Source organism: Pan troglodytes, chromosome Y, assembly GCF_028858775.2.
Source record: "Pan troglodytes isolate AG18354 chromosome Y, NHGRI_mPanTro3-v2.0_pri, whole genome shotgun sequence".
NCBI lineage: Eukaryota > Metazoa > Chordata > Mammalia > Primates > Hominidae > Pan > Pan troglodytes.
The window spans coordinates 20,859,570-20,885,380 of record NC_072422.2 but is presented as its reverse complement, the minus strand read 5'-3'; the positions used below and the strand labels follow the sequence as shown (position 1 = coordinate 20,885,380).

At 45.4% G+C, this 25,811-nt stretch overlaps 1 long non-coding RNA gene across 1 annotated transcript; it reads right to left on the bottom strand.

The window, feature by feature from the left end:
- Positions 1-9,343: 9,343 nt before the first annotated feature.
- Positions 9,344-20,622, bottom strand: LOC107971315 (uncharacterized). The gene is made up of 4 exons (XR_001714273.3): positions 20,350-20,622; positions 19,918-20,015; positions 11,240-12,795; positions 9,344-9,592 (listed from the first exon to the last, which is right to left on the bottom strand). It is a non-coding gene; the product is annotated as an uncharacterized LOC107971315 (long non-coding RNA).
- Between the last annotated feature and the right edge of the window lie 5,189 nt (positions 20,623-25,811).

The following is a 25,811-nucleotide window of genomic DNA, read 5'->3' as shown; positions in this document are numbered from 1 at the left end:
TGAGAAACATGGTAGTTAGGAAAAGAAAGGGTAAATGTGGAGGCCAAATCCCACCTACCATCAATCCGTTTCACTCCCACTTGGATCTGGGTGTGAAAAGCCCCAAATCAATAGTCTGCCTGGAGGGAAGCAATTTACATGCCAATGTTCCTTCTATGTTGGGATACTTCCACCTGAACATCAGGCCATGGTGTTAATTTCTTGTGCAATTAAGGGAATGCAGGAATTGAGTTTGAATCACCTTCTGTGTCATCTGTCTTCATTTGTCTTGCAGGTGAAGTTGCGAGATTTCCTCCACCTCTCACCAGATTGTATCCTCATCCCAGTGTGACCTTATCACTGCTCATACTCTATGTCCCAGGATGAAATCCCAATGCAATGATAGAGTGCCTCCTCATGATATTAAGCACCTACACAGCTAGAAACTGAATTTGAGGTAAATTCAATGGGCCTTGTGGACAGGACAGCTACTGTCCCTTTCTGGTTTGGCCGGAGGACAATGAAACACTAATAGATATCTGTTTTATGGTGTGGTGTGCTTCTCTTCTTTCTATAAAAATGACTCTGTTTGCAAGAGGTGAATTGGATGCCGTCAGGTCTCAGCATGCCTCACAATTTCCAGCAAATTCATGATCCACAGAAACAATAAAGAACATGGAGCCTCGCAGCCCAAGTAAAACCACACAGACAGTCCACCAAAATGTTGGGACAAAAAAAAAAAAAAAAAAAAACAGCGCTGATGTTCATTAGCCACATTCCTTTAAGCAGACACCACTTACAGACACACACACACACACACAAACGCAATGACACACACACGCAGACATTCCACACTCACAACACTATCACAGAAACACATTGCCCAGCAGCTCCTGAGGCTGTGGTTCTTTAGGGAGCGCCAGCTGGGAGAAAGCAAATGCAGGGAGTACAGGCAGACTGTATCTGGAAATCAAAGTGGGGCAACTTCGAAAAACATTCATCCCTACAACATCTAGTCAGGCCTAAGGAATCCTACACGTCCTTTTGGATCCTTAGGAATTTTCCAGATTATTCCTGGGGATCTGCTTGACATTTCTTCAGGATGGCTCAAGTCTACCCTCTTCTAGAATCATGGGCCTATTCCATGGATCCCACAGATAAGACAGGCGAGAGTTCACAGGTGACGCACCTCTACAGAAGTATCCATCTCACGAATCCCCAGGGACTTGTCTCTAGGCAACAGTGACACTAGCCAGAGCTCATAATCAGGCCTGGTTCCCTGAGGATAGTGCATGCACATTCGTAAGGCAGTCTTGGCGCCAGGCTGCCAGAGCTGTCAGCCTTCCTAAGCAGAGGAAAATGACACAGACAAAACATGCCTGGTGTCAAGAAAAAGGCTGACTGTGAAAACACACTGGAGGGCTGTGAAAGTCTTAGCCTCAAGATCCCTTTGGGACATCTCCATTGTGGGGTACTTCACTGGAGGAGAATGTGTTTCCAGACTGTTGTGGCCACTGGAAACTGCTCTTCTGACTCCATTCCTAAAAGAGGCTGTGTGCAAGTATCATGTGCCATGAGGATTGGTATATACTATTGTGTGTTGTTGAGGGTTCTTTGAATGACAGATTCATATCTGAGACCCCAGAGGTGGGTGCCAATTAAAGATGCCCAAGCTCTTAACCTCACTGTCTCACTTCATCCAGGGCCTCACAGGGGTTCTCTGGCAAAGGTAGGAACTATGACAAAGGCAAGCCCAAATGGAAGTAGTGTTCTCACACCTCCAACAGGCCTCTCACATGTGCAGATTGGGTAGAGATGATGTCTCAGAGGCTTTCTGTGGTGTTGTCAAGCCTGAAAAGTGTGACCAGTAGCACCATTGAGGGGCACAGTGGATTGCCCATGAAACCAAAGAAAAATCAAGGCTCACCTGAGAGAACAAGCTGCCTTGTGGTGGAGTTCAAGCAACATTCAATGATTCCTGTCAGAGAAACCAAAAGCCTCCTGCAAAGTGCAAACAACCTCAGCCCCAAGAATGAGAAAATGACCCACAATATGAAGGGCAGTCAGCCTACCCATAGTCCCTTTTGCTCTCTTAAATCCCTGGCAGATAAATAATCTGTGGTGAGAAGCATTCCCATCCAGCAACAGCCCAATGAAAAGGCTCCTCCACAATGAGAAGGGAATGATGATGAAATGAAACAGATGCTAGATTACCAGGCAAAAGCTAGACACAGCTGCCTCCTACACATCCTACAGGAATCATGCAGTCCTCTGATAGAAGTGGTAGTACAAGAGTTTCCCTGTTAGCTGCTCTAATGGGAATTTATGGTTTTAAAAGTATCAAAGCTGTCCAGTCATTAAAACATGACAGTGTTTAGAAAGATACTCTCAAACAGAAAATTCGCTTGAGAGTTTTTATCCATGCATTGGGAAAAGTTTAGTATGAAAGTCATGTAGCCAGACCCAGGAAACAAAAGGCCAATGAGAAACTTGGAAGTCAGGAAAAGAAGAGGGAAGTGTGGATGCCACATCCCACTCAGCATCAATCAATTTCACTCCCATTTGGCTTCAGGTATGAAAGCCCTCAAATTGAGAGTTTACCAGGATGGCCCCAATTTGCACTCCAAATATTCCTTGCACTTTGGAGGACTCACACCTGAGCACCAGGACTTGGTGTGCACTGCTTGTGCAACTAAGGAAAAGCAGGGATGGTGTTGGAAGCACCTTCTTTGTCATCTGTCTTCATTTTATTTGCAGGTGAAGTTGCAGGACCACATCCACCCCTCACTAGATTGTATACTCAACCTGATCTTACCTTATTGCTGCTCATACTTTATATCCCAGAATAAAATCCCAAGATGATGAAGGAGTGCTTCTTCATGACTTGAAGCACCTGCTTAATTGGGGATCAAGTTCGACATAAAATCAAGGGGCCCTGTGAACTGGACTTCTCATGTCTCTCTCTTTATTGGCTGCAGGCCAATAAAATACTGGAAGATGTCTGTTCTTTGCTGTGGTATGCTCAATTTCTCTTTAAAGGAGTGGATTTTATTTCAGGGAGAAGTGACTTGCATACCAGCAGATCTCAGCCCACCTCCCAATTCATTGCAGATTCATGATTCATGGAAAATAAATAAATAAAAAAAAACCATGAAACTCTAAAGCCTAAGCACAGCAACACAGACAGGCCTCCAAAAGGTTGGGAGACTCAGAAGAAGAGGAAGAAAGGGAAGAAGAAGAAGGAGAAGAAGAAAAAGAAGAAGAGGAAGAAGAAGAAGAAGAAGAAGAAGAAGAAGAAGAACAACAACAACAACAACAACAACAACAACAACAAGAAGGGGAAGGGGAAGGGGAAGGGGAAGAAGAAGAAGAAGAAGAAGAAGAAGAAGAAGAAGAAGAAGGAGAACAAGAAGAAGGAGAAGAAGAAGAGGAAGGAGAAGGAGGAGGAAGAAGAAGAGGAGGAGGAGGAGAAGGAGAAGAGACAGCAATGCCATGCATTAGCCAGATTCCTTTTAGCAGACTTATCTTGCAGGTACACACGCACACACACAAACACACAGAAAACCCACACACACAAAGTCTCACACAAGCAGACATCCAACACTCAAAACACTATCACAGAAACACACAACTCAGCAGCTCCTGAGGCCGTGTGGTTCTTCAGGTTGTCCTATCTGGGAAAGAGCAACCCCAGGGAACACAAGCAGGCTGCACATAGAAATCACAGTGGGGTAATTTTCAAAAAGACTCACCCCTATAATGTCCAGGCAGGCCTCAGTTTCCCTGCAGACCATTTTGGATTCTTGGTAATTTTGTGGTTTATTCCTGGAGCTGTGTTTGACATTTCTTCAGGCTGGCTTATGTCTGTCCTCTCCTAGGATCATGAAACTATCCCATGGATCTCACAGAGAAGGTGAGACTCCACCACCGACATACCTCCATGGAGGTCTCCTTCTCTGCCAAGCCACAGGAACTTGTTGCTACACCATGGTGACATTCATTGTGATACTAGCCAGAGCTCTGGGTCAGGCTGGTGCCCTGAATCTAGCCCATGCCCATTCATGATGTAGGCTTGGGTACCCAGCTGCCAGAGCTGTCAGCCTTCCTAAGCAGACGAAAATGGTACAGACAGCAACGTCCTGGTATCAAGAAAAATGATACCTGTGAAAACACACTGCAGGACCCTAAAAGTGTCGACCTCCGGACCCCTGTGGGCCATCTTCATGGTCGAGTTCACTGCAGGAGGAGTCATTTTGAGACTGTGAGGTGGTCGCTTAAAACTACTTTTCTGACTCCATTCCCAAAAGAGGCTGTGTGCAAGAATTGGGTCCCATGATGATTGAAATATTGTCTGATGTGTTCTGGAAGGTTCTTTGCATGATAGAATCATTCCACAAACCCCATAGGTGGGTGTCAATGAATGATGGCCAGGCTTTTGGCCCCACTGCCTCCTTTCATCCTTTGCCTCACAGGCACTCTCTGGGAAAGGCAGAAACCATGACAAAGTCAAGTCCAAAGTAAAGCAGTGTTCTCACACCTCTGACTTGCGTCTCAATGTTTCAGATGAGTTTAAGACAATGTGTCAGAGGCCATCTGTGGCAATGGCAAGCTGAAAGAGGATGTCAACTCGTGTTCTTGGAGCACTGTGGATTCCCCATGAAAGCAAAGAAAAATCAAGGCTCACCTGAGAGAATGAGCTTCCTTGTCTTGGTGTTCAAGCAATGTTCAATGTTTGCCTTCAGAGGACCCAAAATCCTAAAAATCGGTAAAGTACAAACAGCCTCAACCCCCACAATGACAAAAAAAGCAACAATCTGCAGGCAGCCAGCCTAGCCAAAGTATTTTTTGCTCTTTGAAATAAATGGCAGCTAAATAATCTGTGGTGAAAGGCAGTCCTATCAAGCAACAGCCCAGTGAAAGTGACGTTCCACAATGAAAGGCCATGCAGGTGAAATGGAACAGTCTAGATTACCAGGCAATACCCAGACACAGATATCTGATTCTCAGCCTATAGATATCATGCAGCCCTCTGACAGAAGTGAAAGAACAAGTGTTTCCATGTTTACGGCTGCTATGGGAATTTACAGTTTTAAAAGTATCAAAACTGTCCAGTCATAAAAATATGACAGTATTTAGAAGGAAACATTCACACACTGGATTCTTGTGAGGGTTGTTGTGCATTAACTGGGAAACATTTAGTGTGGAAGTAATTGAGCCAGAACCAGGAAACCCTAGGCCAATGAGGAACATGGAAGTCAGGAAAAGAAGAGACAAGTGTGGACCCACCCAGCATCAATCTATTCCACTTTTATTTTGCTGTGGTTATGAAAGCCCTCAAATCAAGAATTTGCCAGGATGGCCCCAATTTGCATTCTAAATGTTCCTTTCACGTTGTAGTACTCCCACATGAATACTGAACCATGGTATGGACTACTTGTGTAATTAAGGGAATGTGGGGATGAAGTTGGAAGCACCTTCTGTGTCATTTGTGTTCCATTTTTTTTGTTTTGTTTTGTTTTGTTTTTGCAGGTGAAGCTGTGGTAACTTATTCAGCCCCCACCAGATTGTGTCCTCATCCCTATCTGACTTTATTACTGCTTACACTCTATGTCATTACGAAATTCCAAGATGATGGAGGATAACCCCATCACGATGTGAAACATCTGCTGTGCTGGGAACCAAATTCTAGGTAAATTCGAAAGGCCCTGCAGTAGGACTCCTACTGCCCCTTTCTGGGTTGGCAACAGGACAATGAAATGCTGGGAGATATGTGTTTTTTGGAATGGTGTGATCTTATTCTTTCTAGAAGGGTGGCTTTTATTGCAGAGGGAGGTGATTTGGACACTGGCCAGTCTTAGCCCACCTCCCAATTCACTGAAAATTCATGATCCACGGGAAAATAAAGAACACAGAACCCCACAGCCTAACGAGAGGCACAGAGACAGGCCACCAATAGGTTTTGAGACTCAAAAAAAGGAAGTGCTGAAATGCGTTAGCCACATTCCTTTAAGCAGAATTCACTTACACGCACGCGCGCACACACACACACATAGAATGCCACACACACACGCCGACATCCAACACTTGCAACACTCCCACAGAAACACACAGCTGGGCAGATCCTTAGGCTGCATCACTCTGCAGGAAGCCCCACCTGGGAGAGAGTAACCACAGAGAACACAGGTGGGCTGTACCTAGAAATCACAGTGGGGCAAGTTTCAAAGACTCCCTCCTACAAAAATTGGCAGGTCTGAAAAATTCTACAGATATTTTGGCTCTTCAGGAATTTTGTGGTTTATTCCTGAAGCTGTGCTTGACGTTTCTTCTGGCTGCTCATGTCTGCCCTCTCCTGGGATCATGGGACTGTCCCACCGATCCCAAAGAGAAGACAGGAGAGAGTTGACCACCCATGCACGTATATGGAGGTCTCCTCCAAGCCACACGGATTTGTTGCTATGGAATGGTGACATTCATTGTGACCCTAGCCAGGCTCACAATGAGGCCTGGTGCCCTGAGACTAGCATGTGTATTCGTGAGACCGGCTTGAGCGCCTGACTGTTAAAGTTGTCAGCCTGCTTAAGCAGAGGAAATTGGTACAGGCAGAGGTGGTCTGCTATCGGGAAAAATTTGCCTACGAAAACCCACCATGGAACCCTAAAGTCTCAACCTCAGGACCCCTTCAGGCTGTCTCCATTGTCAGGTCCCTCTGGAGAAAGAGACAATCTGAGACTGTGAGTTGGTCATTGGACACTGTTCTTCTGACTCCATTCCTGAAAGAGGCTGTCTGCAACAATTGAGTCCCATGAAGATTGTAATATAGTCTCATTTGTTGTTGAGGGTTCTTTGGGTGATAGAATCACACCTGAGAATCCAGAGGTAGGGTTCAGCAAATGATGGCCAGACCCTTAATCTCACAGTCTCCCTTCATCCTGGGCCTCACAGGGCCTCTCTGGGAAAGGCGGAAACCATGACAAAGGCAAGTCCAAGGTGAAGCATTATTCTCACACCTCAGACTGATTTCTCAAGGTTTCAGATGATATTGAGACAGTCTTAGATGCTGTCTTTGGTGATGGCAAGCCTGAAAAGGCTGTCCAGTACTGCTGTTTAAGGGCACTGTGGATTCCACATGAAAGCAAAGAAAAATCAAGGCTCACCTGAGAGAACAAGCTGCCTTGTGCTGGAGGCAAAACAATGTTCAATGATTCCTGTCAGATAAACCAAGACTGCTGAAAAGTGAAAACAACCTCCGTGCCCACAATGAGACAATGAGCCATAACCTGGAGTGCAGCCAGCCAACCTGAAGTCACTTGTGCTCTCTGAAATTTCTGGCAGCTGAATAATCTGTGGTGAAAAGCAGTCTAACGCAGCAACAGCCCAATTAAAGAGCCCCTCCACAGTGAGAAGGCTGTGCAGATGAACTTAGCAGAGGCTAGATTACCAGGCAAAAGCCAGACACAATTTCCTGCTTCTTATCCTACAGGAATCATGCAGCCCTCCAATAGAAGTGTAGGAACAGGAGTTCCCTTGTTGGCAGCTGTAACTGGAATTTATGGTTTTAAATATATCAAAGCTGCCGAGTCACTAAAACATGACAGTATTAAGAAGGAAACACTCATGCAATGAATTCCCATGAGTGTTGCTCTATGTGAACTGGGAAACTTTTAGTGTGGAAGTCGATGAGCCAGACCCAGGAAACCCTAGGCCGATGAGGAACATGAAAGTAGGGAAAAAATAGAGGCAAATTTGGAGGCCACATCTCACCTAGCATCAATCCCTTCCATGCCCATTTGGCTCCAGGTATGAAAGCCCTTAAATCAGGAGTTTCCAGGATGGCCCCAATTTACACTCCAAAAGTTGCTTGCACTTCGGGGTACTCCCACCTGAAGACTGAGCCTTGGTATGGACTGCTTGTACAATTAAGGAAATGCAGAAATGGGGTGGAAATCACCTTTGTCCTCTTTTTTTTTTTTTTTTCTGCAGGTGAAGTTGTGAGACCCCATTCACCCCTCACCCGATCATAGCCTCACAAGTATCTGACCTTATTACTGCTCACACTCTATGTTCTAGAATGAAATTCAAAGATGAGGGAGGAGATCCCCCTCAAGACCTGAGTCACCTGCTTGGCTGGGAACCAAATATGAGGCAAATTCAAGATGCTCTAAGGACAGCACTGGTAGTGTCTCTCCCTGGGTTGGCCACCTGACAATGAAATTCTTGGAGATGTTTGTTTGTTTTTTGCTGTGATGTGCTCCTCATTTGCCTAGAAGAGTGGCTTTTTTTTTGCAAGGGGAGGTGATTTGGAGGCCAAAGTGTCTTGGCTGGCCTCCAAATTTACTGTGCACTCATAATTCACGGAAAAGTAAAAGACACGAAGCCCCACAGCCCAAGCAGAGCCACACTACAGGCCATCAAAACGTTGCAAGATTAAAAAAATAAAAGAAGTGATATAGTGCATTAACCACATTTATTTAAGCAGACTCCACTTACAGGCACACATGCGCACACACACACGCGCACACACACACATACATAATGCTACACACACACGCAGACATCCAACACTCACAACCCTTCCACAGAAACACACAGCCGGGCAGATCCTGTGGTTGCATGATTCTTCAGGAAGCCTAATGTGGGAGAGAGAAACCCTGGGGAACACAGGCAGGCTGTACCTAGAAATCACAGTGGGGTAAGTTTCTAAAAGACTCACTCCTAAAATGACAAGGCAGGCCTGTACAATCCTTTAGATCCTTCTGGCTCCTCAGGAATTTTTCAGTGTATTCCTGGAGCTGTGCTTGATATTTCCTCAGGCTGGTCCATGTCTACCCTCTCCTAGGATCATGGGACTATCCTGTTGATCCCACAGAGAGCCAGGTGAGAGTCCATCTCCCACACACCTCTACAGGGGTCTCATTCTCTGCCAAGACACAGGGATTTGTTGCCAGGTAAAAGTGAGTTTCATTGTGACACTAGCCAGAGATCATAATGAAGCCTGGTGCCCTGAGACTAGTGCATGCACATCTATGAGGCAGACTTGAGCATCTAGCTCCCAAAACTGTCATCCTGCCTAAAAAGAGTAAAATGGTACTGGCAGAACAGGTCTGCTATTGGGAAAAAGCTGCCTGCAAAAACCCACTGAGGGTTTTTAAATTCTCAAATTCAGGGCCCATTCTGGCTATCTCTGCTGTCAGGTCACACTGGAGGAGGAGGTGTTTCAAGACTGTGAGTTGATCATTGGAAACTGCTCTTCTGACTCCATTCCCAAGAGAGGCTGTGTGCAAGAATCAGGTCCCATGAAGATTGGAATATAGTCTCATGTGTTGTTCAGGGTCTTTAGGTGATAGAATCTTACCTGAGAATCCAGAGGTGGGTTTCAGCAAAAGATGACTGGACCCTTGGAACTCACTGCCTGCCTTCATCCTGAGCCTCACAGGGACTCTCTGGGAAAGGCAGAAACCATCACAAAGGCAAGTCCAAGGTGAAACATTGTTCTCACACCTCATAATGATGTCTCATGGGTTCAGATGCGGTCCAGTCAATGTCTTCGAGGCCATCTTTGTCAATGCAAGCCTGAAATGGCTGTCAGTAGTTCTGTTGAGGGGCACTGTGGATTCTCCATGAAAGCAAAAAAAAAAAAAAAAAAAAAATGAACTCTTGTCTGAGGAATGAGCTGCCTTGTGCTAGAGTCCAAGCAATGCACAATGTTTCCTGTCAGAAAGCCCAAAAGCCTCCTGAAAAATGAAAACAACCTCAGCCCCCACAATGAGACAATGACCCATAACCTGAATTGCAGCCAGCCTACCAGTAGTCCCTTTTTTCTTCCGAAATTCCTGGCAGCTAAATAATCTGTGGTGAGAGGCAGTCTCATCCAGCAGCAGCCCAAATAAAGAGCCCTTCCATAATGGGACGATCATAGAGATGAAATGAAACAGAGGCTAGATTACCAGGCAAAAGCCAGACATGGCTGCCTGCTTCTCATCCTGTAGGAATCAAGCAGCCCTCCAATAGAAGTGGGAGAATAGGAGTTTTCTTATTGGCAGTTGTAAGCAAAATTTACAGTTTTAAAAGTATCAACGCTGTCCAGTCACCAAAACCTGACAGTGTTTGGAAGGAAACAGTGATGCAATGGATTTGCATGAGGGTCATTCTATGTAAACAGGGAAAATTAAGTGTGGAAATTATTGAGCCAAACCCAGGAAACCCTAGGCAGATGAGGAACATGAAAGTCAGAAAAAGAAGAGGCAAATGTGGGAGCCACATCCTACCCAGCATCAATCCATTCCACTCCCATTTGACTCTGGATATGAAAGCTCTCATATTGGGAACTTCCAGGATGGCCCCAACTGGGACTCCAAATTTTTCTTGCATGTTGGAGGACTCCCACCTGAACACTGAGCCTTGGTGTTGACTGCCTGTGTAATAAGGGAATGCAGGGATGGATTTGTAATCATCTCCTATGTCATCTGTCTTTTTGTTATTCGTATATTAATTAATTAATTAATTTTGCTGGTGAAGTTGTGAGACCCCATTCACACTTCACCAGATTGTATCTTCACAACTATCTGACCTTATTGCTGCTCAAACTCTAGGTCCTAGGATATAATCCAAAGACAATGGGGGAGTGCCCCCTCATGATGTAAAGTGCCTGCTCAGCTGTAAACTGAATTCGAGGTAAATTCAAGGGACCCTGCATATTGGACAGCTAGTGTCTCTCCCTGGGTTTGCCGCAGGACAATGAAACACTGGGCGATGTTTGTTTTTATTTTTTTATTTTTTATTTTTGGTATGGTGTCCTCCTCTTCTGCCTAGAAGAGTGGCTTTTCTTTGCCATGGGAGGTGATTTGGACACCAGTGGGTCTCAGACTGCCTCCAAATTCACTGCAGATTCATGATCCTCAACAAAATAAAGATCACGGAGCCCCAGAGCCCAAGCAGAGCCACAGAGAGTGGCCAGCAAAGGGTGGTAGGCTCAAACAAAAGTAAGCACTGTATTGCATTAGCCACATTTCTTTAAGCAGACTCCACTTACTAGTACACAGTCACAAACTCACACACACACACACACACACACACAAATCCACAGTGCTACAAACTTATGCAGACATTCAACATTCACAACACTCCCACAGAAACAAACAGCATGGCAGGTCCTGAGGCTGCATGGCTCTACAGGAAGTTCCACCTGAGAGAGAGTAATCACGAGGAATACAGTTGGGCTATACGTACAAATCATAGTGTCACAAATTTCAAAAAGACTTACCCGTACAATGTCTAGCAGACCTGAGGAATTCTGTAGATTATTTTGGATCATTGTGATTTCACAGTTTATTCCTGGGTCTATACTTGATCTTTCTTCAGGCTGGCTCATGTCTGCCTTCTCCTAGGATCATGGGACTCTCCCAGGGATCCCACAGAGAAGACAGGTGAGAATCCAAAGCTGACGGACCTCCACGGAGTTCTTCTTTGCCAAGCCTCAAGGACTTGTCAGTTGGCAATGGTGACATTTATTGTGATGCTAGCCAAAGCTCACAATCAGGCCTGTTGCCCTGAGACTAGTGCATGGACATTCATGAAGCAGGCTCAAGCACCATGTTGCCAGAGCTTTCAGCTAGCCTAAGCAGAAAAAAAAAAAAAAATACAGGTACAGCCGCCCTGGTATTGGGAAAAATGCTCCTTGTGAAAATCCACCTCAAAACACTAAACATCCCGATCTAAGGCCCCATTGGGCCATTTCCATGGTCGACTCCTGCTGGAGGAAAAGGCTTTTTGACATAGGGAGGTGGTTGCTGGAAACCGCTCTTCTGACTTTATTCTCAAAAGAGGCAGTGTGCCAGAATCTGGTCCCATGGGGATTGAAATATAGTCTGGTGTGTTGCTGAGGGTTCTTTGGGTGATAGAATTATACCTGAAAGTCCAGAGGGAGGTGTCAGTGAAGGATGACTGGTCTCTTGTCCTCAATACCTCCCTTCATTTTGGGCCTCACAGAGGCTCTCTGAAAATGGCAGGAGCAAAGACAAAGGCAAGTCCAAGGTGGAGCAGTGTTCTCACACTTTGGACTGGGCACGAAAGCAAAGAAAAACAAAGTCTCACCTGAGAGAATGAGCTCCCTTATTATGGAGTCCAAGCTATGTCCAATGATTGCTGTCAGGATCCAAAAGCTTCCTGCAAAGTGCAAACAACCCCAGACCCCACAACGAGACAATGACCCACAGTGTATATCGCGGCCAGGTTATCCAAAGTTCCTTTTGCCCTTTGTAATCCCTGCCAGCTAAATAATCTGTGGCAAGAGATAATCCCATCCTGCAACAGCACAATTAAAGAACCCATCCCCAATGAAAAGGCTGTGCAACTAAAATGAAGCAGAGGCTAAATTACCAGGCAAAAGTGAGACATGGCTGCCTACTTCTCATCCTACAGAAATCGTGCAGTCCTCTGATAGAAGTGGGAAAACAATAATATCCTTGTTGGCTGCTGTAAAGGGAATTCATACTTTTAAAAGTATTAAAGCTTCTCAGTCTTTAAAATCTGACAGGGTTTAGAAGGAAACACTCAAACGAAGGATTCTCATGAGTTTTAATCTCTTTGCACTGGGAAATGTTTAGAGTGGAAGTCGTTGAGCCAGACCCAGGAAACCTTAGGAGGACAAGGAACATGGAAGTCTAGTAAGGAAGAGGCAAGTGTGGAAGCCATATCCCATCCAGCATCAATCCATTCCACTCCCACTTGGCTCACGGTATGAAAGCTCCCCAATCAGGAGTTTCCAGGATGGCCCCAGTTGGCACCCCAAGTGTTTCTTCCACGTTGGAATACTCCTCCCTGAAAAAAAAAGCCATGATGGGAAATGCTTGTGCAATAAAGGGAATGCGGGGATGGAGTTGGGAAACTTTCTGTGTCATCTGACTTCATTTTATTTGAAAGTGAAGTTTTGAAAACCCATCCACTCCTCACCAAATTGCATCCTCACAGCTATCTGGCCTAACTGCTGCAAAAACTCTATGTCTCAGAATGAAATTCCATGACAATAATGGAGTGTCTCCTCATAACATGAAGCCCCTGCTCACTTTGGAACCAAATTTCAGGCAAATTCAAGAGGTCCTGCAGACAGAACTGCTAGTGTCTCTCCCTAGGTTTGCCTTAGGACAATAAAACACTGGGAGATGTCTGTCTTTTTGTGCTGTGGTGTGCTTCTCTTCTTTCTGGAAGGGTGGCTTTTTTTTCAGGGAAGGTGATTTGGATGCTGGCGGGTCTCTGCCTACCTTCCAATTAACTGCAGATTTAAGATCCACAGAAAATTAAATTACATAAAGCCCAGCAGCCCAAGCAGAGCCACACAGACAAAGGCCATCAAAAGGTTGGGAGACTCAAAAAATGAAGCAGTGAAGGGTGTTATTCACATTGTTTAACCAGACTTAATTTACAGTCACGAACACAAACTTACACAAACAAAATGCCACACAGTCACACAAAGACATCCAACATTCACAACAGTCCTACAGAAACACACAGCCCAGAAGCTCCTCAGGCTCTTCGTTTCTGCAGGAAGCCCCACCTGGGAGAGAGCAACCCTGGGGAACAGAGGTAGGCTGTACCTAGAAATTACAGTGGGGCAAGTTTCAAAAAGACTCATGCCTACAATGTCTAGGCAGGCCTGAGGAATCCTGCAGATTCTTTCAAACCTTAGGGATTTTGCGGTTTATTGCTTTGCTGTGCTTGATATATTTTCAGGCTGTCTCAGGTTTGCCCTCTTCTTCAATCATGGGACTATATCATGGATCCCACAGAAGACAGGTGAGAGTCTGCTACTAACTCACTTCCACGGAAATCTCCTTCTTGGCCAAGCCGCCAGGACTTTTCCCCAGGAAATGGTGACATTCATTGTGATGCTAGCCAAAGCTCACACTGTGGCCTGGTGCCCTAAGACTACTACATGTGCACACAGGAGGCAGCCTGGCAGCCCCAATGTCAGAGCTCTCAGCATGCCTCACTAGAGGAAAATGATACAGGTAGAACCTACCTGGTTTCAGGAAAAAGGATACCTGTGAAAAGGCACTGCAGGACCCTAAAAGTCTAGATGTCAGAGCAACTTCAGGCCATCTCTGTGATCAGGGCACACTGAAGGAAGGTGCATTTTGAATCTGCGAGTTGGCTGTTGCAAACTTCTTTTCTGACTCCATTCCCAAAAGAGGCTATGTGCAATAATCAGGTCTCATGGGAATTGAAATATAGTCTGGTGTGTTGTGGAGAGTTCCAAGGTGACAGAATCCTAAATGAGACCCCAGAGGCACCTGTCAGCCACCTATTAATGGGCTCTTCACCTCATTGCCTCCCTTCATCCTGGGCATCTCAGGGGCTATCTGGGAAAGGCAGGAACCACGACAAAGACAAGTCCAAGGTGGAGCAGTGTTCTCACACATCAGACTGGCCTCTCACTGGTGCAGATGAAGTTGAGTCATTGTCACAGAAACCATCTGTGTTGATGTCATGCCTAAAAATTGTGTCCAGTAGTGCTGTTGAGAGACACTTTGGATTCCACATCAGAGCAAAAGAAAATCAAGGCTCTCCTGAGATAACAAGCTGTCTTGTGCTGGAGTCCAAGCAATGTTCAATGATTCCTTTCAGAGGACCAAAAAGCCTCCTGCAAAGTATAAACAATTTCAGCCCTTAAAACAAGACAACAATCCACAACCTGGAGCACAGCCAGCCTACCTAAAATCTTTTTGGCTCTCTGAAATTGCTGGCAGCTAAACAATCTATGGCAAGAGGGAGTCTCATCCAGCAACAGCCCAATGAAAGATTCCCTCCACAATGAAAATGCAGTGCAGATGAAACGGAAGAGATGCTAGAGTACAAGGAAACAGCCACACATGACAGCCTGCTTCTCATTCCAGAGGAATCATGCAGCCCTCTGATAGAAGTGGAAGAACAAGAGTTTCCTTGTTGGCAGTTGTAGTGGGAATTTATGGTTTTAAAAGTATCAAAGGTGCCCAGTCATTAAAACATGAAAATGTTTAGAAGGAAACTCTCACACAGTGGATTTTCATGAGTGTCATTCTCTGTGAACTGGGAAAAGTTTAGTATGGAAGTGGTTGAGCCAGGGTAGGTAAACCTAGGCTGATGAGGAACATGGAAGTCAAAAAAAGAAAAGGAACACTGGAGGCCACATCCAACCCACAATCAATCCATTCCACTCCCATTTGGCTCTGGGTATAAAAGCCCCCAAATTGGGAGTTTGCCAGGATAGCCCTAATTTGCACACCAAATGTCCCTTGCACGTTGGAGTACTCCTACCTAAACACTGGGCCATAGTCTGGACTGTTTGTGCAATTAAAGGAATTGAAGGATCGAGTTGGAATAATCTTTGTCATTTGTCTTTATTTTTTTTGCTGGTGAAGTTTCAGAACTGAATTCAGCCCTCACCAAATTCTATCCTCACCCTATCTGAACTTAATGCTGCTCACACTCTATACACAAGGATGAAATCCTTAGACAATGGAGGAGTGCCCCCTCATGACATAAAGACCCTGCTCTGCTGGGAACCAAATTCAAGGTAAATACAATGGGACCTGGGGACAGGGCTGCTAGTGTCTCTCCCTAGTTTGGCCACAGGACAATGAAACACTGGGGGATATCTGTTCTTTGGTGTGATGTATTCCTCTTCTTTCTAGAAGAGTGGAATTGACTTGGAAGCCAGTGGGTCTTGGCCCACTTCCCAATTCACTGCAGATTCATGATCCTAAGAAAAATAAAGAACACAGAGCCCCACAACCCAAGCAGAGCCATACAGACAGCCACTGAAAGATTGTGGATCTCAAAAAAAAAAAAAAAAAAAGCACTGAAGTGCATTAACCACATTCCTTTAAGCAGCCTCCACTTACAGGAACACACACACAAAAAAAAACGGAACACACAATGCCGCACCCACACTCTCACATCAAACATTCTCAACATTCTCAGGGAAACACTCAGCCCAGCAGCTCCTGAGACTGATTGATTCTGCAAGAAGTTTCTCCTGGGAGAGAGGAACCCTGGGGAACAAAGTCATGCTGTACCTAGGAATCACCATTGGGCAAGTTTCAAAAAAAGTCATCCCTACAATGTCTAGGCAGGGCTAGGAAATCCTGCAGTTCTTTTTGGATCCTTAGAAATTTCACGGTTTATACCTGGGACTCTGCTTGATGTTTCTTCAGGCTGTCTCAGGTCTTCCCTGTCCTAGGAGCATGGGACTATTTCTTGGATCCCACAGAGAAGAAAAGTGGGAGTACATGGCCCACATACCTTCACGGAGGTCTCCTTTACTGCCAATCCACAGGAACTTGTCGCTAGGCAATGGTGACATTCATTGTGATGTTAGCCAGAGCTCCCAATCAGACCTTTTGCCCTGAGACTAGTGCATGAGCATTCGTGATGCAAGTTTCGGTGCCTGGCTGTCAAAGCTGTCAGTCTGCCTAAACAGAGAATAATGGTACAGGGAGAGCCCACCTGGGATCATGAAAAAGTCAGCCTTCAAAATCCCACTGTGGTACCTGAAAAGTGTCGACCTCAGGGCCCCTTCAGGCCCTCTCCATGGTCGGGTATCCCTGGAGGAGGTGGCATTTTGAGACTGTGAGGTTGCCTCAGCAAACTGCTCTTCTGACTCAATTCCCAAAAGAGGCTGTATGCAAGAATCGGGACCCATGTGCATTGGAATATAGTCTGGCGTGTTTCTGAGGTTTCTTTGGTTGGCAGCATCATACCTGACACCCCAGAGGCCAGTGTCATTGAATAATGACTAGGCTCTTGACCTCACTGCCTCTCTTCATTCTTGGCCTCAAAACGGCTCTCAGGGATTGACATGAACCACAACAATGGCAAATCCAAGATGGAGCAGTGTTCTCACACTTTGTATTGACCTCTCTTGGGTGCAGATGAGGTTAAGACCGTGTCTCAGAGGCCCTCTGTGGTGATGGCAAGCCTGATCAGGGTGTCCAGCAGTGTGGTTGAGGGGCTCTGTGGATTTTCCATGAAAGCAAAGAAAAATCAAGGCTCACCTGAGAGAACAAGGTACCTTGTGCTCAAGTCCAAGCAATGTCCAGTGATTCCTGTCAGTGAACCCAAAAGCCTCCTGCAAAGTCCCCAAAGTGAGACAACGACCCACAACCTGGAGCACAGCCAGCCTACCCAAGTCCCTTTTGCACTCTGAAATCTCTGGCAGATAAAAAATTTTGGTGAGAGGCATTACCTTCCAGTAATAGCCCAATGAAAGAGCCGCTCCACAATGAGAAGGATGTGCAGATGAAATAAAACTGAGGCTAGATTACCAGGCAAAATCTAGACTGAGCTACCTGCTTCTCATCCTACAGGAATCATGCAGGTCCTCCAATAGTAGTAGGAGAACAATAGTTTTAATATTAGTGACTGTAAAGGGAATTTAGTTTTAAATACATCAAAGCTGCCCAGTCATTAAAACGTGACAGTGTTTACCAGGAAACACTCATGCAAATGAAGGTCATTCCCGTGAACTGAGAAACATTTAATGTGTAAGTCATTGAGCCAGACCCAGGGATCCCTAGGCCAATGTGGAGCATGGAAGGCAGAAAAAGAAGAAGCAGGTCTGGAGGCCCACATCCTACCCAGCATCAATCTATTCCACTCCCATGTGACTTTGGGTATAAAAGGACTTGAATCAGGATTTTGCCAAAATGGCTTCAATATACATTCTGAATGTTCTTTGCATGTTGAAGTACTCCTACCTGAACACCAGGCCATGGTGTGGACTGCTTTTGCTATTAAAAGAATGAGGGGATGGAGTTGGAAGCACCTTCTGTGTCATCTGTCTCAATTTTTTACTGCAAGTGAAGTTCTGGAACCCCGTCCATCCCTCACCAGATTGTATCCTCACCCCTATCTGAGCTTATTTCTGCTCACACTCTATGTTCCAGAATGAAATCCCAAGATGATGTAGGTGTCCCTTCTCATGACATGAAGCAACTGCTCGGATGGAAACCAAATTCCAGGTAAATTTATAGGGACGTATGGACAGTACTGCTAGAGTCTCTCCCTGGGTTGGCCACATTATAATAAAACGCTGGGAGATGTCTGTTTGTGTGTGCGTGTGTTGTGTGCTCCTCTTCTTTCTAGATGATTGGCTTTTTTTCTGCAGGGAGAGGTGATCTGGAGGCCAGTGGGTCTGGGCCCACCTCCCAATTCACTGGGCGTTCATGATCCACCAAAAAAAAAAAAAAGAAAGAAAGAAAGAAAGAAAGAAAGAATACAGGCCCCATAGTGAAATGACAGCCACACAGACCACCAAAAGATTGGAAGACAAAAAAAAAAAAAAACAGAAAAAACACTGAAGTTCGTTAGCCACGTTCTTTTAGGCAAGCTCCACTTACAGACACACACACACACACACACACACACACACACACGATGCTACACATACACCCAGACATCCAACACTGGCAACACTCCCACAGAAGTGCACAGCCTGGCAGATCCTGAGGCTGTATGGTTCTGTAGGAAGCCCAACCTGAAAGAGAGAAAACCCGGGGAACACAGGCAGGATGTTCCTACAATGTTTTGGAAGGCCTGAGGAATCCTCCAAATACTTTTGAATTCTTAGGGATTATGAGATTTATTACTGAGGCTGTGCTTGATGTTTCTTCAGTCTGGCTCAAATCTGCAGTATCCTAGGTTCATGGGACTATCCAGTGGATTTCACAGAGAAGACATGAGAAAGTCCAGCACTGATTCAACTCCGCGGAGTTCTCCTAGGCCAAGCCACAAGGATTATTCGCTAGGCAACAGGGACAATTATTTGGACTCTGGCTGGAGTTCACAATCAGGCCTGGTGGCCTGTGGCAAGCCCATGTGCATTTGTGAGGCAGACCTGGCTGTCAGAGCTGTCAGCCTGCCTAAGCAGAGAAAAATGGTAGAGGCAGATCCAGCTTGATATCAGGAAAAAGCTGTCTACAAAAATGCACTCTGAAATTTTAGAATCCTGGACCTCAAGGCCCCTTCAGGCTGTCTCTGTTGTCACATCATGATGGGAAAAAAAAGTGTTTCAAGACTGTGAAGTGATCGCTGAAAGTGGTCTTCTGACTCCATTCCTGAAAAAGTCTATATCCAATAATCTGGTCACATGGACATTGAAATATAGTCTGGTGTGTTATTGAGTGTTCTTTGGGTGATAGAATCATATGCGAGGCCCAAGAGGCAAGTGTCACTGAAAGATGGCTGGGCTCTTGACCTCACTGCTTCCCTTCATCCTGGGCCTTGCAGGGGCACTCTGGAAAAGGCAGGAACAATGACAAAAGCAAATCCAAAGTGGATCAGTCTTCTCAACCTCATACTGGCCACTCAGTTGTACAGATGAGATTGAGAGAGTTTCTCAGAGGCCATCTATTGCAATGGTAAGCCTGAAAATTGTGTCCAGTATTGCTGTTGAGGGGCACTGTGAATTCCCCATAAAAGCAAAGAAAAATCAAGGCTCATCTGAGAGAACGAGCTTCCTTGTGCTAGAGTCCAAGCAATGTTCAATGGTGCCTGTCAGAGGACCCAAATGCCTCCTGCAAAGTGCAAACAACCTCAGCCCTCACAATGAGACAACGACCCACAAGTTGGAGCCCAGCCAGTATACCCAAAGTCCCTTTTGCTCTCTGAAATCACTGGCACATAAATTATTTGTGGTAAGAAGCTGTCCCATCCAGCAACAGCCCAATGAAAGAGCCCCTCCACAATGAGAACGCCATGTAGATTAAATGAAACAGAGACTAGATTAACAGGCAAAAGCCAGACACAGCTACCTGCTTCTCATCCTAGAGAAATAATGCAGCCCTCTGATAGAAGCCAGAGAACAAAGATTTCCTTGTTGGTGACTGTAATGGGAATTTATGGTTTTCAATGCATGAAAGCTGTCCAGTCATTACAAAGTAACAGTGTTTAGAAAGAAATACTCACACAAGGGATTCCCATGAGGGTCTTTCACCATGACCTGGGAAACGTTTAGTGTGGAAGTCATTGAGCCAGACATAGGACACTCTAGGCTGATAAGGAACCTGGAAATCAAAAAAAGAAGAGGCAAGTGTGGAGGTCCACATCCCACACAGCATCAATCCATTCCACTCCCACTGGGCTCCTGGTATGAAACCCCTCCAATCGAGAGTTTTCCATAATTCCCCAATTTGCACTCCAGAACTTTTTGGACATTGGAGTACCCCCAAATGAACACTGGTTCATGCTGTGGACTGTTTATGCAAGTAAGGGAATTGGAAATGGAGTTGGAAGTACCTTCTGTCTTCACTTTTTTTTTTTTTTTTTTTTTTTTTTGGCAAGTGAAGTTGCGGGACCACATCCTCCCTTTACCAGATTGTATCCTCACCCCTATCTAACCTTATTGCTGTTCACACTCTATGTCCAAGAATAAAATCCAAAGATGATGGAGGAGTGGCCGCTCATGAGCTGAATTAGAGGTAAATTCAAGGGGCCTTGCTGAGAGAATTGCTAGTGTCTCCCCCTATTTTTCTGGAGGACAATGAAATATTAGGAGATACGTTTCGTGGTGTGGAGTACTCTTTCTTTCTAGAAGAGTTGATTTGGACATCAGTGGGTCTCAGTCAGCCTCCAATTCAGTGCAGATTTATGATCCATGGAAAAATAAAGAACACGGGGACCTGCAGCCCAAGCAAAGCCACACAGACAGACCATCAAAAGGTTAGAAGACTCAAAAACAGAAGGACCAATGTGCATTAGCCACATTCCTTTAAGCAGATTCCATTTACAGACACAAACACCCAAAAACACACACAATACCATACAAACACTCAGACATCCAACATTTGCAACACTCCAACAGAAATACACAGGCCAGCAGATCTGAGGCTGCATGGTTCTGCAGGAAGCCACACCGGGAAGAGAGCATCCCTTGGGGAAAACAAGCGGGCTGTATCTAAAAATCATAGTGGGGCAAGTTTTAAAATTACTCACTGCTACAATGTCTAGGCAGGCCTAAGGAATTCTGCAGATCCTTTTGTATCCTTAAGGATTTCGTGGTTTATTTCTGGGGCTGTGCTTGATGTTTCTTCAGGCTGGCTCACATCTGCCTTCTCCTAGGATTATGGGACTATCCCATGAATCCTACTGAGAAGACAGGCGAGAGTCCACCGTTGATGCACATCCATGGAGGACTCCTTCTCCACCAAGCTGCAGAGACTTGTTGCTAGGCAATGGTGACATTCAGAGTGATTCTATCCAGAGCTCACAATCAGATTTGGTGCCCTGAGACTAGTGCATGCACATTCATGGGGCAGGCTGGGGCGCCTGGCTGTCAGAGATGTTAGCCTGCCTAAGCAGAGGAAAATGGCAAAGGCAGAGCCAACCTGGTATCTGGAAAAAGCCTTCCTGTGAAAACCCACCATGGCACTCTAGAAGTGTCAACCTCAGGGCCCTGTGGGGCTGTCTCTGTGGTCAGGTTCTGCTAGAGGAGGAGGTTTTTTGAAACTGTGAGGTAGTCACTGGAAACTGCTCTTCTGACTCTATTCCCGAAAGAAAATTTGTGTGTGTGAGCATTGGGTCCCACGGGTATTGGGATATAGCCTGGTGGGTTTTTGAGGGTTCTTTGGGTGATAGAATCATACCTGAGACCCCCAGAGGTGGGTGTCACTGAAAGATGGATGAGTTCTTGACCTCACTGCCTCCCTTCATTGAAGGCCTTTTGGTGACTCTGTGTAAAAGGCTGAAACCAAGACAAAGACAAGTCCAAGGTGGAGCAGTGTTTTCAAACCATGGACTTGCATCTCATGGGTCAGATGAGGTTGAGACAGTTTCCCAGATGCTGTCATTGACAATAGCAAGCCTGAAAAGAGCATCCAGTAGTGCTCTTGTGGGGCACTGTGGATTCCCCTTGAAAGCAAAAAACAAACAAACAAAACAAACAAACAAACAAAAACAAAATAAAACAAACAAAAAAATCCTCGAGGCACATCTGAGAGAACAAGCTGCCTTGTGCTGGAGGCCAAGCAATGTTCAATAACTTGTGTCAAAAGACCCAAAGGCCTCCTGCAAATTGCAATCAACCTCAACCTCCACAACGAGACAATGACCCACAACCTGGAACAATGCAGCAACATCCCAGTGAAAGAGCCCCTCGACAATGAGATGACCTTGCAGATTAAATGAAACAGGGGCTAGATTACCAGACAAAAGCAAGACATGGCAGCCTGCTTCTCAACTGACAGGAATCATGCAGCTCTCTAATAGGAGTTAAAGAACAAGAGTTTTATTGTTGGTGACTGTAATAGGAATTTATGATTTTAAAAGTATCAAAGCTGCCCAGTCATTAAAACGTGACAGTGTTTAGAAGGAAACACTTATGCAGTGGATTCCCATGATGGTCGTTCACTGTGAACTGGGAAAGTCTTAGAGTGGAAGTCATTGAGCCAGACCCAGGAAACCCTAGGCCAACGAGAAACATGGAAGTCAGGAAAAGAAGAGGAAAGTGTGGAGGCCACATGCCACCCACCATCAATGCATTCCACTTTTATTTGGCTCCAGGTGTGAAAGCCCTCAAATTGGCAGCTTGCTAGGATGGCCTCAATTTTCACTCCAAATATTCCTTGCACCTTGTAGTACTTCCACCTTAACACCAGACCACGGTGTGGATTGCTTATGCAATTAAGGGAATGTGGGATGGGGTTCAATGCACGTTCTGTTTAATCTATCTTCATTACTTTTTAACAGGTGAAGTTGCAGGGCCCCAACCAACCCTCAACAAATTGTATCATCACCCCATCTGACCTTATTGCTGTTCACATTCCACATCCCAGGATGAAATCCCAAGATGATCAAGGACTGATCCCTCATGATGTGAAGCACCTGCTCAGCTGTGAATTGAATTTGAGGTAAATTCAAGTGGTCCTGTGGACAGGACTGATAGTGTCTCTTTCTGGGATGGCTGAAGGACAATAAAACACTGGAAGATATCTGTTTTTTGGTGTGGTGTTCTCGTCTTTCTATAAGAGTAGCTTTTTTTTTTTGCAGGAGACAGTCATTTGGATGTTGGTGCATTTCAGCCCATCTCCCAATTCACTGAGGATTCATGATCCACAGAAAAATAAAGAGCATGGAGCCCCACAGCCAAAGCAGAGCCACACAGACAAGCCACCATAAGGTTGGGATACTCAAAAAAAGAAATGACAAGTTGCCTTAGCCATATTCCTTTAAGCAGACTCCACTTACTGGCACAGAAATACACACAGGCACAAACATAATGACACACACACACACGCAGACATCCAACACAAACAACACTCCCACAGAAACACATAGCCTGGCAGGTCCTGAGGCTGTGTGGTTCTGCATGAAGCTTCACCTGGGAGAGAGCAACCCTGGGGAACACAGGTGGGCAATATCTAGAAATCATAGTGGGGCAAGTTTCATAACGACACCCGTACAACGTCTAAGCAAGCCTCACAAATCTTGCAGATCTTTTTGGAAACTTAGGAATTTTCCAGCTTATTCCTGGGGCTCTACTTGAGGTTTTTTCAGGCTGGCTCACATCTGCCCTCTCATAGGGTCATGGGACATTCCCCTGGATCCCACAGAGAAAATAGATTACAGTCCACCAGTGACACACCTCCATGACAGTCTTGTTTATTCTCAAGCCCCAGGGACTTGTCATTAGGCAATGGTGACATTCATTGTGATGCTAGCCAGAGTTCAGACATGGTACTGTGAGACTAGAGCTTGCACATTTGCATGCAGGCTTCGGCGCCCAGCTGTCAGAGGTGTCAGCCTGCCTAAGCAGAGGCAAATGGTACAGGCAGAGCTGGCCCAGTATCGGGAGAAAGGCTACCTACACTACCCCACTGTGGGACCCTAAAAGTCTCCACATTATGGCCCCTCGGGCTGTCTTTGTGGTCGGTCACAACCCACTGGAGGAAGAGGGGTTTCAAGACTATGAGGTGGTCCCTGGAAACTGCTCTTCTGACTCCATTCCCAAAAGAGGCTGTGTGCACAAATTTGGTCCCATGTCGATTGGAATATAGTATGGGGAGTTGTGGAGGGTCTTTGGATGATAGAATCATACCTCAGACCCCAGAGGTTGGTGCCAATAAAAGATGTCTGGGCCATTAACCTCACTGATTCCCTTCATCCTGGGCCTTGCAGTGGTTCTCTAGGATATGCAGCAACCATGAGAAAGGTAAGCCAAAGGTGAAGATGTGTTCTAACACTCCAACTGGTCTCTCACGGGTGCAGATGATGTTGAGACAGTGTCTCAGAGGCTGTCTGTGGAGATTTCAACCCTGGAAAGGGTGTCCAGTAGTGTTAGTGATGGGCATTGTGGATCTATCATGAAAGCTAAGGAAAATCAAGGCTGGCATGAGAAAAAGAAAAGACTTATGCTGGAGTACAAGCAACATTCAAAGATTCTTGTTAGAGGACCAAAAAGCCTCCTGCAAAGTGCAAACAATCTCAGCCTCCATAATGAGACTGAGATCCACAACTTGAGATGTGGTCAGCCTACCCACAGTTTCTTGTGCTCCCTGAAATACCTGGTGGCAAATAAATTTGTAGGGAGAGGAAGCCCCATCCACAAAACAGCCCAATGAAAGACCCTCTTCACAATGAGAAAAGACATGTATATGCAATGAAACAGAGCCTTGGTTACCCAAAAGCCAGACATGGTTGCATATTTCTCACCATACAGGAGTCATGCAGCCCTCCAATAAAAGCTGAAGAGCAAGATTTTCCTTGTTGGTGGATGTAAGGAATTTATGGTTTTAAAATTATCATAGCTGCCCAGTCATTAAAATGTGACAGTGTTTGGAAGGAAACATTCATGGAATAGATTCCCTTGAGGGTCTTCTTCCATGAACTGGGAAATGTTAGCATGCAATTCGTTTAGCCATATCCAGGAAATCCTAGGCTGATAAGTTACAGGTAACTCAGGATACTAAGAGGCAAGTGTGGAGGCCACATCTCAACTTGTATCAATCTATATCACTCTCGTTTGGCTCCAGGTATGAAAGCGCTCAAATAGGGAGTTTGCCAGGATGGACCAAATTTACATCCCAAATGTTACTGGCACATTGATGAACTCGCATTGTAGCAGGAGGAGCTGTGGGCAAAGCCATTCAGACACTGCGTTTCAAAAGGAAGTGGCTGAATTCGTCAGGGAATGTCATCAGACTTGCATCTCAAAAATCAAGCTCTCTGAGAGAGAGAGAGACAGAGAGAGAGAGAGAGAGAGAGAGAGAGAGAGAGAGAGAGAGATCCCCGCCCCTTTTAAAGGCTTACATGTGGTACATGGCTGGGGTTGCATTCATTGATAATCAGGACAGAACAGAACAGAATAGAACAGAAAGTGTCACAGTAATTCCTCATACAATGTCTGGAATCTATAGATAATACAAGCGGTTAGTTCAGGGTTTGATTTTAAACTTGCAGGCCTGGGGTGTGGTGCCAGGCTGTCTGACTGTTGATCTCTTTTCTGCCTTTCTTTAGCTTTTGATTCCTCTTTATTTTTCTGAGGTACCAGACAGTAAGTGAGGTGATCCCCTTCCTTATTCCCCCCTTTGAAAATCTCACCTATTAGTAGGAGTTCTCACTCTTATCCTCACTACCTAGGTCTTCCTGGAAGACAGATCGATTGTGATTCATATAACATACTTGTTTTGAAGCATTTTTGTGGAGGAAGGCAGTAACAAACCATCTAGTTACTTGAAGGAACATGGGTAGCAATCAGGGGAGCAACAAGCAGGTTCCTATTACTATTGTTCCTATTATGATAGTTTTAAATCTTCCTAGTGCTGGAAACCACTTTCAAAATACTGATCCAGGATCAAATCCATGCC